This window comes from Primulina eburnea, chromosome 12, assembly GCF_022965805.1.
Source record: "Primulina eburnea isolate SZY01 chromosome 12, ASM2296580v1, whole genome shotgun sequence".
Taxonomy (NCBI): domain Eukaryota; kingdom Viridiplantae; phylum Streptophyta; class Magnoliopsida; order Lamiales; family Gesneriaceae; genus Primulina; species Primulina eburnea.
In genome coordinates, this window is record NC_133112.1 from 3,801,761 (window position 1) to 3,813,973 (window position 12,213).

Consider the following 12,213-nt stretch of genomic DNA (forward strand, 5'->3'; position numbering starts at 1 on the left):
ATTTGGTCTTTCATTTTTTTGACAATGTAATTGTTTGTCACGAAAATTTGCGGGCGTGCCAGGCACGTGTTCGTGCCAAATTTGTGAAATAATCTGACTTCGTTTACCAAGCGTTGCGGGTCTCGATTCGGCCGTAAGTTCTAACTCCTTCGAAATGGCTCAAAAACGTAAACACGAAATAAGGAATATGACAAATTTATAGAAGGAATCCATTAACAACATCAAATTTAATTACGTTGCTATGAATTTGAACGACATTATCACAAGAAAGTTGGAGGAATATGCGAAATATGAAGAAACTAAAATACTGGAAAATGAAAAATGAGCGTGCAATTGATGATAGAATTCTGCAGAGCTTTTACTGTAGATTTTTGTGTGTAGTTGTTGAGAGAGTTTTCTGATCGTCTTCATCCACTTTCGTTCCACTCTGCACGACAGTTTTCCCTTCCCCCGTCACTCCACGTTCTTCCACTTCCTTCCACGTCGGGCCGTGGCAGCGAAATGCTATCATGTTTCTTCACTGGGCCATTGGGCTTTTTCTCTGTTTGGGCTTTATCTCTTGGGCTTCCAAGACTTTGGCTAAATCACTATAAGTTGGGTAATGACCCATTTATTTGGGCTAAACAATTGCCCCCCGTAGCCAATTTGGCCCATGGGCCAATTTGGCTATGTTTTCGCACGTCCCTTTTCAAATACATAGAATTCCCTCGCACATTTCCAAGTATTTTTATTTCCTTGGAGTCCTTCTAAAATGAGTTTGAAAATGTACCCCCTTCACAATACCAGATCCTAGCTTGTTTATATTTCTACCACAAACCTTATTCCCCAACTATCTTCCTCGATCTCCGCACCAAATCCCTAAACCTCCTACGCATTCCCTTCGTTCCTTCTATTATACCCTCATCACCACACTTCTTCGCTGGAACACAGAAACAAAGCTCCCTCCTACCGCCTTTCGTTCCTTGATTTTGCCCACTGTCCGGACGCTTTTAGTCGACTGCGAACCTCAGAGTGTGGATCGATTTGGGCGCAACCGAGGTTTGTTCTCCCTTTGCGTGGTTTGGTTTCTTCGCCTCGCACCTTGCTGCCCGTGCGACTCCAGGAAGAAGGTAAGTTCTTGGGTTCATACTTTCCTTCAATATGGTGGAATTAATTGTGTGGACACCCTCTGTTTTTGTTCGAAACTTTGCACTGATACCTTTAGGTGGGCGTTATTCGGGCACTTGTGGCAATGAAATCAATATGCTGTTTAATGCTCTTTCCCGTTGATGTTAATTTTTCTTTTGAAAAGATTTCCTGATTTAAGATATGAAGTAGCTCGTGCGTATTAACTCACAGGGACAAGCAGTGATTCTTCGCTTGTGAGCACCTATCGTTTTACCCGTAGGAGCCAACCTCTTTCCCCTAATAGCAGATTTGTTACTGGGATGTCTACTTCTGGGTATGTTTATTCTTTATCTGGGTGTACTTTGATAAGTCTCCATTCATCTCACTTTGAATTTAATGCCATTTGCAGACCCTCAACGATCGTCGAGGAAGACTCGACCTCGGTGGAAATTTTTAATCATATCATTGATCCTTCCTATTTTCATATTCCCTTATCCACCGAGGCCACCAACATGCTCTTTCCTCTGCCCATCCTTGAGCCAAACGCCTTACTGCTAAATCGCACTGTTGTACCACCCTTTGAGTTTGCCAAATTTAAATCTTTACCCAGAGGAGACGCTAACTGGAATGTTTGGGTGGAGAGGTTGAAAAAATTTGATGGGGGAATGTGGCGAAAGCAAGGCCTTTACCAATTCATCCAAATGTCCACCACCGACCGTAATTTTAATCTTGACCTTCTTGAGGGTGCCATTCGGCTGTGGGCACCGCATTGTAATTCCTTTATTCTTCCATGCGGCCCTATGTCCATCACTCTTCAAGATGTTTTGCACCTCACTGGCCTTCCCATTCTAGGAAACGACTTTGCTAGCCTGGTAGATGCCCGGGACTTACCCCAGCTCCCTGAACAATATTGGAGCCCTTCCTCTTACTCTCAGATTATCAAGTCTTGGTGCGCTCTCAAGAGGACTTCTCCTACCAGCGAAGAACGTATATCCTTTATGTGGGTATTGATATGTAAGTATCTTTTTTGTCCTTCTTCTGGTAAGCCGACTATGGAATATCTGGCCCTCGCTCGGTCTCTAAGCACTGGAAATGTACACGGTCTAGGTGTGATGTTTCTGGGATCACTCTACCATTGGCTGAATGTCGCCGTGAATGATGTGCCCCTCTCTAGGCTTAACGGGGTGATGTGGTTCCTTCAGATGTGGCTGTTCTCTTATTTTCCTGAGTTAAAATCCCCACCCGGCCTTCTTTCTGAGAGGTTGTCATGGAGGGAACTAATGGCTTGTCAGAGTACTTTCACTGTTGCAGGGGTGTGTGCTTTTATGCGATCTCTGCCCTTCTCGAGAGCAGTTCACCGGCCACCATTCCTCACCATCACAGCCGAGGATTACCCGTGGATTGGGTATATGGCTACCAGTAAAGCGACAGACGTAACTTCCTTGGTTAACAATGTGCGGACTGCCACCCTACATCCTCGTTTCCTTGTACATGACGGGGTGTCCCCCCGTGATCAGAGTACCCATGTTTTTGAGTTCTACAATCCAACCTTGTACCCCTCCCAGCTAGGTTTGTGTCCAACCGTGCCCTCCAACGCTTTGTATCTGCCTCGCCCCCTGAACGAAATGTTGAAAGCAGAGTTGTCTCAAAAAAAATTCACTTCCCTATCGTTGATCGAATTATCGGAGCAATTCGAATATTTTAAGACTCCTGTTGTGGAGGCCCCCATTTCAGTCTCCGATGACTACCTTGCATGGTGGACTGCGAGATACAATTGTATTATCCCTGCAGAGTTGGACATATCAGGTATATTTTCCCCTGCTTTTGTATGATTTGCTATTCTGAGATTTTAAATATTACGTATTTGGACATGTAGATCCTCAAAGTCCTCGACCAGTCTTGGATCTGTCGGTTGCAAGGAATGATAAAAAAGGCAAGGAGGGGAAGCCCAATCCTACCCCAGTGATTCCGTCTGTTCAAGTGAAACAAGTATCTGTTCCTTCGCCGTCGAGATGGCGGACTCGATCTACCACTCATTTGTCTCGGGCAATCCAACCACTCATCTCCATTCCTCCAGCTGGCCTTGTGACGGTGGAAGAACTTGATTCCTCCTCAACCTCCAGTCCTTCCAGAGAAACCGAGTCGGATGAGCGCATCCATTTGGCCACTCCTCTGTCCTCATTAAAGCGTAGAAAAGTCCTTCCTGGGGGTCATTCTGATGATGTGGTAGAGAAATCTCCCTCGGCTGGCTCCCACTGTCAGGTAATAGCCATTCTACTCTCCCTTTCAATTCCAGTTATTGTTTGGGTCTCACCTTCTCTTTGGCTTTGTAGGATTTATCGGTACGGAGGGCGATGGTCTCTTTGGTTGAAGAGAATCAGGCATTTGACTTTAGCTTTTTAGATTTTGGGGCCTCCCCTATGGTTTCTTCTTCTCACATTCCTACTGGCTTGGAAGTAGCCACCGCCAAGGCTTCGCTGCGGCATTTTCTAAATATAAATCTTGATGCCTTAGGAGCCATGGAGAGGAGCACCATTCTGTCTGCCATGTCCATACTGCAGAGTAGCCCTGATTTTTCCTCCACATCCCCGTTGCATGACATACTGAATACTCTGCCATCTATGTTTTCTGCTTTTCAGGCTTCGAGTTCCACTTGTTCCGAGACATTGACTCAGGTAAGAAATTTCAAGGGACAGAAAGAAAGATTGGATAGCCTACTCTCCGAGAGAACAACTGCCTTATCCATTTTGCATCAAAAGACTACAGAGTTTGATGCCAAGGAGGAACTAGTGAAGAAACTAGAAACGGAACTCGCTCAACACAAAGCTGATATGGTAACTCTTCTGCACGAGAGTGAGGATGTAAAAGCCTCCTCCGATAAACTCAAGCTCGACATTCAATGTCTGGGTGATGATTTGATGAATCAGAAACAAGCCTATCAACAGTGGGAGGATGACTTGAGGGCTGCTGAACAAACTCGAGCCGAGTGCCTGTCCAAATGGGAAGAATTGCGCCAACTTGACCTTTCTTGATACTCCGTCTCATCTTTATGGCGATCTCAGTTTATGTTTGGTGTTTTTGGGAATTTTCTAGAACATTAATGTAATGTTTTCTTGACATATTACACTTTTTTGCCATGATTTGGCTTGTTCTTTTGTTTCGTGAATGTTGGTGAATGATTAGAACTCAATTTTGCTGTTAGAATATAATTTTGTTTGGACATCTGTTGCTTGGGGGCTTGTTGCAGGTATTCACATTTTGGCATAATACATTTATAAGGGAAACTCTGCCAAAATTTTTCCAAAAAGTGAACCTCATAACGACGCAAACCAACGCAAATCAACACATATTCCCAATGAACGGCCAAACCATATGGTTCCTGTTAAAGTTCAGCGAAGTTTCAAGTCCTGTACTAAATGAACTTCGTTCTGTCGTCGATTTGGCCCACTAGCACCATGACCATTTTACCTAAACTAATTACAACGGACTCCATGAGCCTAATTTATTTATTTACATGTATTTCATCACTATTTACAAATAAGTTCAACAAGGAATGGCTTAAAAGCCGATTCCTTACATATTCATATGAACTCCTTACAAATTAATTACGACAGATCTAAACAAAGTGGCCATTTAGCCTACTTAGTACTGCACTCCTTTGCATCCCGCTTCATGAACCCTTCGGCTCCGACATCTCCACCCAACTACTGGGATAATAGTGCTTTAAATACTTGCCATTGATGCATCTTCTATGTGGCCTCCCATCCAGACTGGACAACCAGTATGCGTTTCCATCTAAAACTCGATAAACTTTGAATGGCCCTTCCCAATTGGGCGACCATTTGCCGAATTCCCTGTCTTTGGATCCAAGAGGTAGGATCACCTTCCAAACCACGTCCTCTTCTTCAAATATTTTCTTGTTCACACGTTTATTGTAACTTCTGGCCACCTTGGACTTCTGCAGCATCAAAGCATTATATGTCTACATTCTCAGCTCATCCAAATCCTCAAGTTCCATGATCATAGCTTCAGTGTAACTCTTTGGTTCCAAATCATTTTGCTTCATTACTCTCAAAGAAGGGACTACCACTTCCATAGGCAACACTGCATCATGCCCATAAGTCAAGGTGAAAGGGCTTGTGCCAGTAGCACTTCTCTTTGATGTCCGATAAGCCCATAAAGTTTCTGATAACAGACGGTGCCAATCTCGGGGGTTATCTTCCATCATCTTTTTCAATATTTTGATCAATACTTGATTTGAAGCTTCAGCTTGATCATTGGACTGGGGATAATGAGGTGAAGAATTGATCAACTGGATTCCATAATCCTCGGCAAATTCCTTCATTTCTGACCCCACGAACATAGTTCCCTGGTCAGTGGTGATCGATTGCGGGATTCCAAATCTGTGAATAATATGTTCCTTCACGAATGTCACAACATCTCTCTGTTCCACCTTCTTCATAGGAAGGGCTTCGACCCACTTGGTGAAAAAATCGGTAGCCACAATTATAAAGGAATGTCCTTTTGATGAAGGAGGATAAATTTTCCCTATCAGGTCTATGGCCCACCCCTGAAAGGGCCATGGTTTTATGACGGCATGCAATTCATCAGCTGGTATTCTCTGGATATTTCCGTGTTTTTGGCACCGTTGACATCCTCTCGAATATCTTATACAGTCCTTCAGCATCGATGGCCAGTAATGGCCATGTCTGCGGATTAACCACCTCATTTTAAACCCCGACTGGTGTGCTCCACATATTCCCTCATGGACTTGCTGCATTACTCGCATGGCCTCTGGGAAACCCAAACATCGCAACAACAAACCATCATCCCCTTTCCTGTACAGTTCATCTCCCATCAAGATATAATGTAAGGTCCTTACCTTCAAACCATAATGCACCTTCTGTTCAGGATTTCTCAATGCATCTTTTATCTCATCCCTCCAATCTCCAGCGAGGTCAACATCAATATCGAAAGTATCTACTTGTATTCCACACTGTTGAATTGAAGGGTGATTTCTTTTTTGTATCAACAAGAGTTTGTGGGTGAGCTCGGGCGACATCTTTAAACCGGAAGCAATTTGAGCCAATTCATCAGCTTCCCAATTGTCTTGCCTTGGCACATGTTGGAATGTCACATCTTCAAAATCATCAAGAAGCTGTGAAGCAGCAATAAAGTAAGGGGCCAACGCCAAACTCGAACATTTATACTCCCCTGACATCTGCTTGAGAACCAACTGGGAATCTCCTATAATCAATAAATCTTTAGCGCCCAAATCTCGTAAAATCTCCAAACCAATCACTAATGCTTCATATTCAGCCTGATTATTGGTGCAAGGGAAGTCTAGGTTGAATGACAAGGCAGTCTTCACACCCGTTGGGGATGTTATCACGACTCCCACCCCTGATGCCCTCTCAGTGCTGGAGCCATCAAACTTTAATATCCAAGGCTGATCGACATATAATACTGGAATATCTACTGGTGCACTCCCTGCCGCGTCAACCATAGGGTGGTCTGCCAAAAAATCTGCAATGGCTTGGCCTTTCATGGATTTTTGGGGACAATAAATCAATGTAAATTCAGCCAAAGCCAGCGACCATTTGCCAATTCTCCCAGTCAAGATAGGCCTGTGAAGCATGTATTTGACAAGATCTGTCTGTGAAATCACATAAACTCTTGAATGAATCAGGTAATGCCGCAGTTTAGTACATGAATAATACAACGCCAAACACAACTTTTCTACGGCTGAATATCTAACTTCCACCTCTGTTAATGAACGACTCAGATAATAAATGGCCTGCTCATGATTCTCTTTATTATTTTGTGCTAAAAGACATCCAATAGAATCCTGAGCGGCCAATATGTACAATTTGAGGGGAAAACCATGTTTTGGGGGCATCAAAACAGGAGGTTTAGACAAATACTCTTTTATTTTATCAAAGGCTTCTTGGTGACATTTTTCCCATTTAAATTCTTCCGATTCTTTCAACTTTAATAATAGAGAAAATTCACGAGTTTTACCTGCCAGGTTCGAAATAAATCTTCTTAAATAATTTACCTGGCCGAGGAATCTTTGTAGCTCCTTCTTATTTTTCGGTGGCATCGCTGCCATAATAGCTTTAGCCTTATTTTTGTCCACCTCTACTCCTCGTTGGTGAACCAAAAACCCAAGGAAATTCCCAGCCTGTACACCGAAAGCACATTTCAAAGGATTCAACTTCAAGTTGTGTTGCCTCATCCTTATAAAACTCTTCTCGAGATGGCAAAGGTGATCTGCTGCTTTTCTTGATTTCACAACAATGTCGTCAATGTATACCTCCAAGCATTGACCAATCATGTCATGGAAAATGGTATTCATGGCCCTTTGGTAGGTTGCCCCTGCATTTTTTAATCCAAATGGCATAACAAGCCATTCAAACGTGCCAATCGCTCCAGGGCATCTAAAAGCTGTCTTGGATACATCCTCCTCTGCTATTTTTATTTGGTTGTATCCTGAAAATCCATCCATAAATGACATCAACTCATTTTTTGCCACTGCATCAATTAACATATCAGCTACTGGCATGACATAAATATCTTTCGGGGTGGCACAATTTAAATCTCTGAAATCTATGCAAACTCGAAGCTTCCCATTCTTTTTCATGACCGGGACTATGTTTGCCAGCCACTCCGTGTACCTTATCGGACGGATGAATTTTGCTTTAAGCAATTTTTCAATTTCTTCTTTCACCCTTGCTTCAATCGCCTTGGACATCCTTCTAGCCGGCTGTTGGTATGGTTTGAAACCATCTTTAATTGGTAGTCGATGTTCCACCAATTTACGGTCTATACCAGGCATATCCTCATATTCCCATGCGAAACAATCTTTGAATTCTGTGAGAAGTTTCACAATTCCCTTTTGCATCTCTTCCCCCAATAAATCACTGATGTACGTGGGTTTAGGGCATTCCACAGTTCCCAGATTCACCTCTTTCAAAGGGTCTTGAGTCTCCGGCTGCCGATCTTCCATTTGAGCCGGAGCTAAGACTATGTCTTCCAATTGTAACTCTATTTCCTCACTAATATCAAATCCGTCTTCAAATATTACTTCAGTTCCATCAATGTCCCATAATTCCTGAGATTGGATTTCAGTCACCAGCTGCTGCAATGTGGCTTTCCACTCGGAAGTTGCAGCCACTTCCATTTCTTCTTTAGTGAACTTAATCATCGACCACCTCGATAATAGGTCGAACCATGGGTCTAGGAGAGACCATGGCAATGGGTTTGAGAATTTTTTCAACTGCTTCCCTTACTTTCTTGGTGTCCATGTAGACTGCTCCTTGCTGCCCATTCACCTTGTAATCATGAATTCTGATAGGTCCGAAGGCTCCATCACAGTATCTAGCTTCTACTGCGTTGGAGTTTGACTGATACGGCTGTGAATCAGCCTGTACCACTTCCACTTCGTCCCCTTTCCACATCAACAATAACTGGTGCATGGATGACGGTACACAATGATTGGTGTGAATCCAATCTCTTCCTAACAAAGCGTGGAAACTAGCACTGGAATTTACCACAAAAAAGGCTGACAACGAAGATCGGGAGCCTACAGTGATGTTTGCTGGCAACACCCCAAGAGTTTTTGTAGACTCCCCGGTAAAGGCTGCCACAGAAACTTCGGTGGGAATCAAATCCTCCACCTCCTTCCCCAATTTCTGAAGAATTCTGTACGGCAAAATATTCACAGCAGACCCATTATCTATTAACACTCTAGACAATGGCTTTCCATTCACATGCGCTACGATATAGAGTGGTTTAATATGCTGAGTCATTTCATTTGTGGGTCGTTTCATCAATACTCTTTTCTCTTCATCGACAAAAACACCAACACTTTCATTCAAAATCTCAGTCTGAACAGGTTGTGTACCATTTTGATTTCCAGCGAACACTTCGGACTCGCACATCCTTTTGCGTTTGAATTCCTCTGGCAACATTAACGAGCCAGTGGCACATTCAAATGAAATCAAAATCTGCCTCACTTTGACAGTAGCCCTCTTGACTGGTTCACTGTCTTCCTCCGATAATAGATCATCATCTTCCTCCTCATTATCTTCAGTAGCCTTTCTCCCAAATTTTTTCTTCTCTTTAAATGACTCCTCTACCCCAGACCTACGTTCAGCAGCTTTTTCTCTCAACAAACGTCGTTTTTGGGTTCTAGAAAGAGGCTTTGGGAATTTTGGATGTTCTACTCGCCTCCATACACCATCAGGGATTGCTCTGGGAGGAACAACAAAGCGAGAATTCCTCTCATATTTTTTATCAGTGTTCATAAGAGATGGCCTCTGTATTATCTTATGAGATGACTGCTGGCCACTTCTTCTCTCGTTATTCATCGACCAAGAATATGGGCTCCTTCTGAGGTACTGGTTCACCGGCCTCCTGGCCATGGATTCCCTGTCATACCTCATATTCCTTCCAGTATAATGCAGATCTTCCTCACTGTAATAGCGGTCTTTTCCTTGACAAGTTTCTGATTTCTTCTCTTTAACCTCAAACATCATTTTCCGAGGCACCCAACACTTCTTTACAGTAATTCTCGGCCTAATGGACATGTCCCTGTTTCCACTCCTCCTCCTCTCATTGATCAAGAAGCGCAAGTCAGTACTGCTCATATTCACATTGGCTATCGGGGGAAAAGGATCTTCATCCACGATCATTGCCTCTTTTTTCTCGGGGAATTTCAAGATCCCCTTGTTGATTCTTTCCTGCAAGACATTCTTGAAAGCCCAACAAGCATTAGTATTATGATTGAAGGAATTGTGGTACTTACAGTAATCTCTCCCTTTCAATTCCTCCCTAGTGGGCAGCTTATGGTCTGGGGGGAATGTTATAAACTTTTCCTTCACTAAATGATTAAAGATTTCCTCCGTCCTTGATGCATCGAACGTATAGGGAGTTTGCGCTGGAGGCATGTTTTTCTTGGAAAATTCTTCATTCTTGCGCTTCAACAATGGGACAGTGCGTGATCCAGAATTTGCTACTTCTGCCAACGCAATTTCCTCCACTTCCTGGAAATAAGAGCCCACTGTAGACTTTCTTTTATGACTCTCCTCTCGTAACAATTCCTCATACTCTGACACTTTGGCAGCAAGTTCATAAAAATCACGGAATTCCATCCCTTGGAACTTCTTTCTAAGTTCAAAATCAAGTCCTCGCTGTGCCATCTTCACGTACTCTGATTCAGGGAGGAAAACTCGGCATCTGCTTCTCACCTTCTTGAATTCGCAAATAAAATCATTAGCGGATTCCCCCGATTTTTGGACCACCCTTGACAACTCCGCTATACTGATCTCCGGCATTGTTCTGAAGAATTGTGTATGGAACTGACGTTCCATATCATGCCAAGTCATTATAGAGTTCCGAGGCAGCGTTGCATACCATGTGAAAGCAGTGCTGGTCAAGGAATTGGGGAACAAACGTAACTTGTAATTACAAAAGTTCTCCAAATTTGCCAATTCCCCGCACTGAATTGTAAACCTCGCCACATGTTCTACGCTGGACAGACCGTCTTCCCCGGAGTATAACGTGAAGTCTGGAATGCGGTATCCTCTTGGATAAGGGTTGTCACGATCCACAACATCAGGATACGGTTTATGGAATTCTGGTCGGTTAATTGGCCTCACTCCTGGGCCATACAACTCTTGAATAACATCACGTACCATCTCAAAATCCACAACTGGAGTTTGTCGTAACTGGTAAGGAGGATAGATTGCCCCCCGGGCGTTATTCCCTGAACTGGCGCTGGAAATCCACGCATTCCCCCATCACCATACATCCCTGGATGTGAGTTAGGAGACGTCACGGAGAACACATTACCAGCCATTTGTTGGCCATTGTTGCAGTTTTGGAACTTCAATCCCAATTCTTCATCCCTCTTGTGCGGAGGAGTGTATCTCCCTCCCCTGGAAGATTCTGGAATTCGTGTTTCCCCCAAGCGGCGATTTTCACCTGCTTGAGAAATTCCTGATCCCTGGCCTTGATCTTTTAGCAATTTAACGTCAGTTTCTTGGAGTTCAGCATTTTCTGGTGTAACAGCCTCTCCTCTTACAGATTTCCTTCATTCCTTCATTTCTGCCACAAATTCCATCATAACAGTAGAGAAAGTTTGGGTCATTTCCTTGAAATCACAGCGGATATTTTTCTCCATAGCCAACATAAAGTTCAGCGAAGACCCGTCACCACCGGAAATAGCAATTCCTTCTTTCATAGTTTCTTCCTCGAACTGGTGTACAAGCCTTTCAATCGTTCTTCCTTCTGCATCAGTTTCTTCCTCCTGTGAACGATGATTTTTCCCATGTGATGGAGGAATTCCTTCATTCTTCTCAGTACGCTTTGGAGGCATTTGGTCCCACTGGGCGTGCCAACTTGTTTGTCACGAAAATTTGCGGGCGTGCCAGGCACGTGTTCGTGCCAAATTTGTGAAATAATCTGACTTCGTTTACCAAGCGTTGCGGGTCTCGATTCGGCCGTAAGTTCTAACTCCTTCGAAATGGCTCAAAAACGTAAACACGAAATAAGGAATATGACAAATTTATAGAAGGAATCCATTAACAACATCAAATTTAATTACGTTGCTATGAATTTGAACGACATTATCACAAGAAAGTTGGAGGAATATGCGAAATATGAAGAAACTAAAATACTGGAAAATGAAAAATGAGCGTGCAATTGATGATAGAATTCTGCAGAGCTTTTACTGTAGATTTTTGTGTGTAGTTGTTGAGAGAGTTTTTTGATCGTCTTCATCCACTTTCGTTCCACTCTGCACGACAGTTTTCCCTTCCCCCGTCACTCCACGTTCTTCCACTTCCTTCCACGTCGGGCCGTGGCAGCGAACTGCTATCACGTTTCTTCACTGGGCCATTGGGCTTTTTCTCTGTTTGGGCTTTATCTCTTGGGCTTCCAAGACTTTGGCTAAATCACTATAAGTTGGGTAATGGCTCATTTATTTGGACTAAACAGTAATATTTAAAAATAAATTAAATAATAAGAACAACAAAACGATAATAATGAGTTAGTGCAGAAGGGAACATGCTCTATTTTTGTCGAAGTTGTGTCATTTTGTGA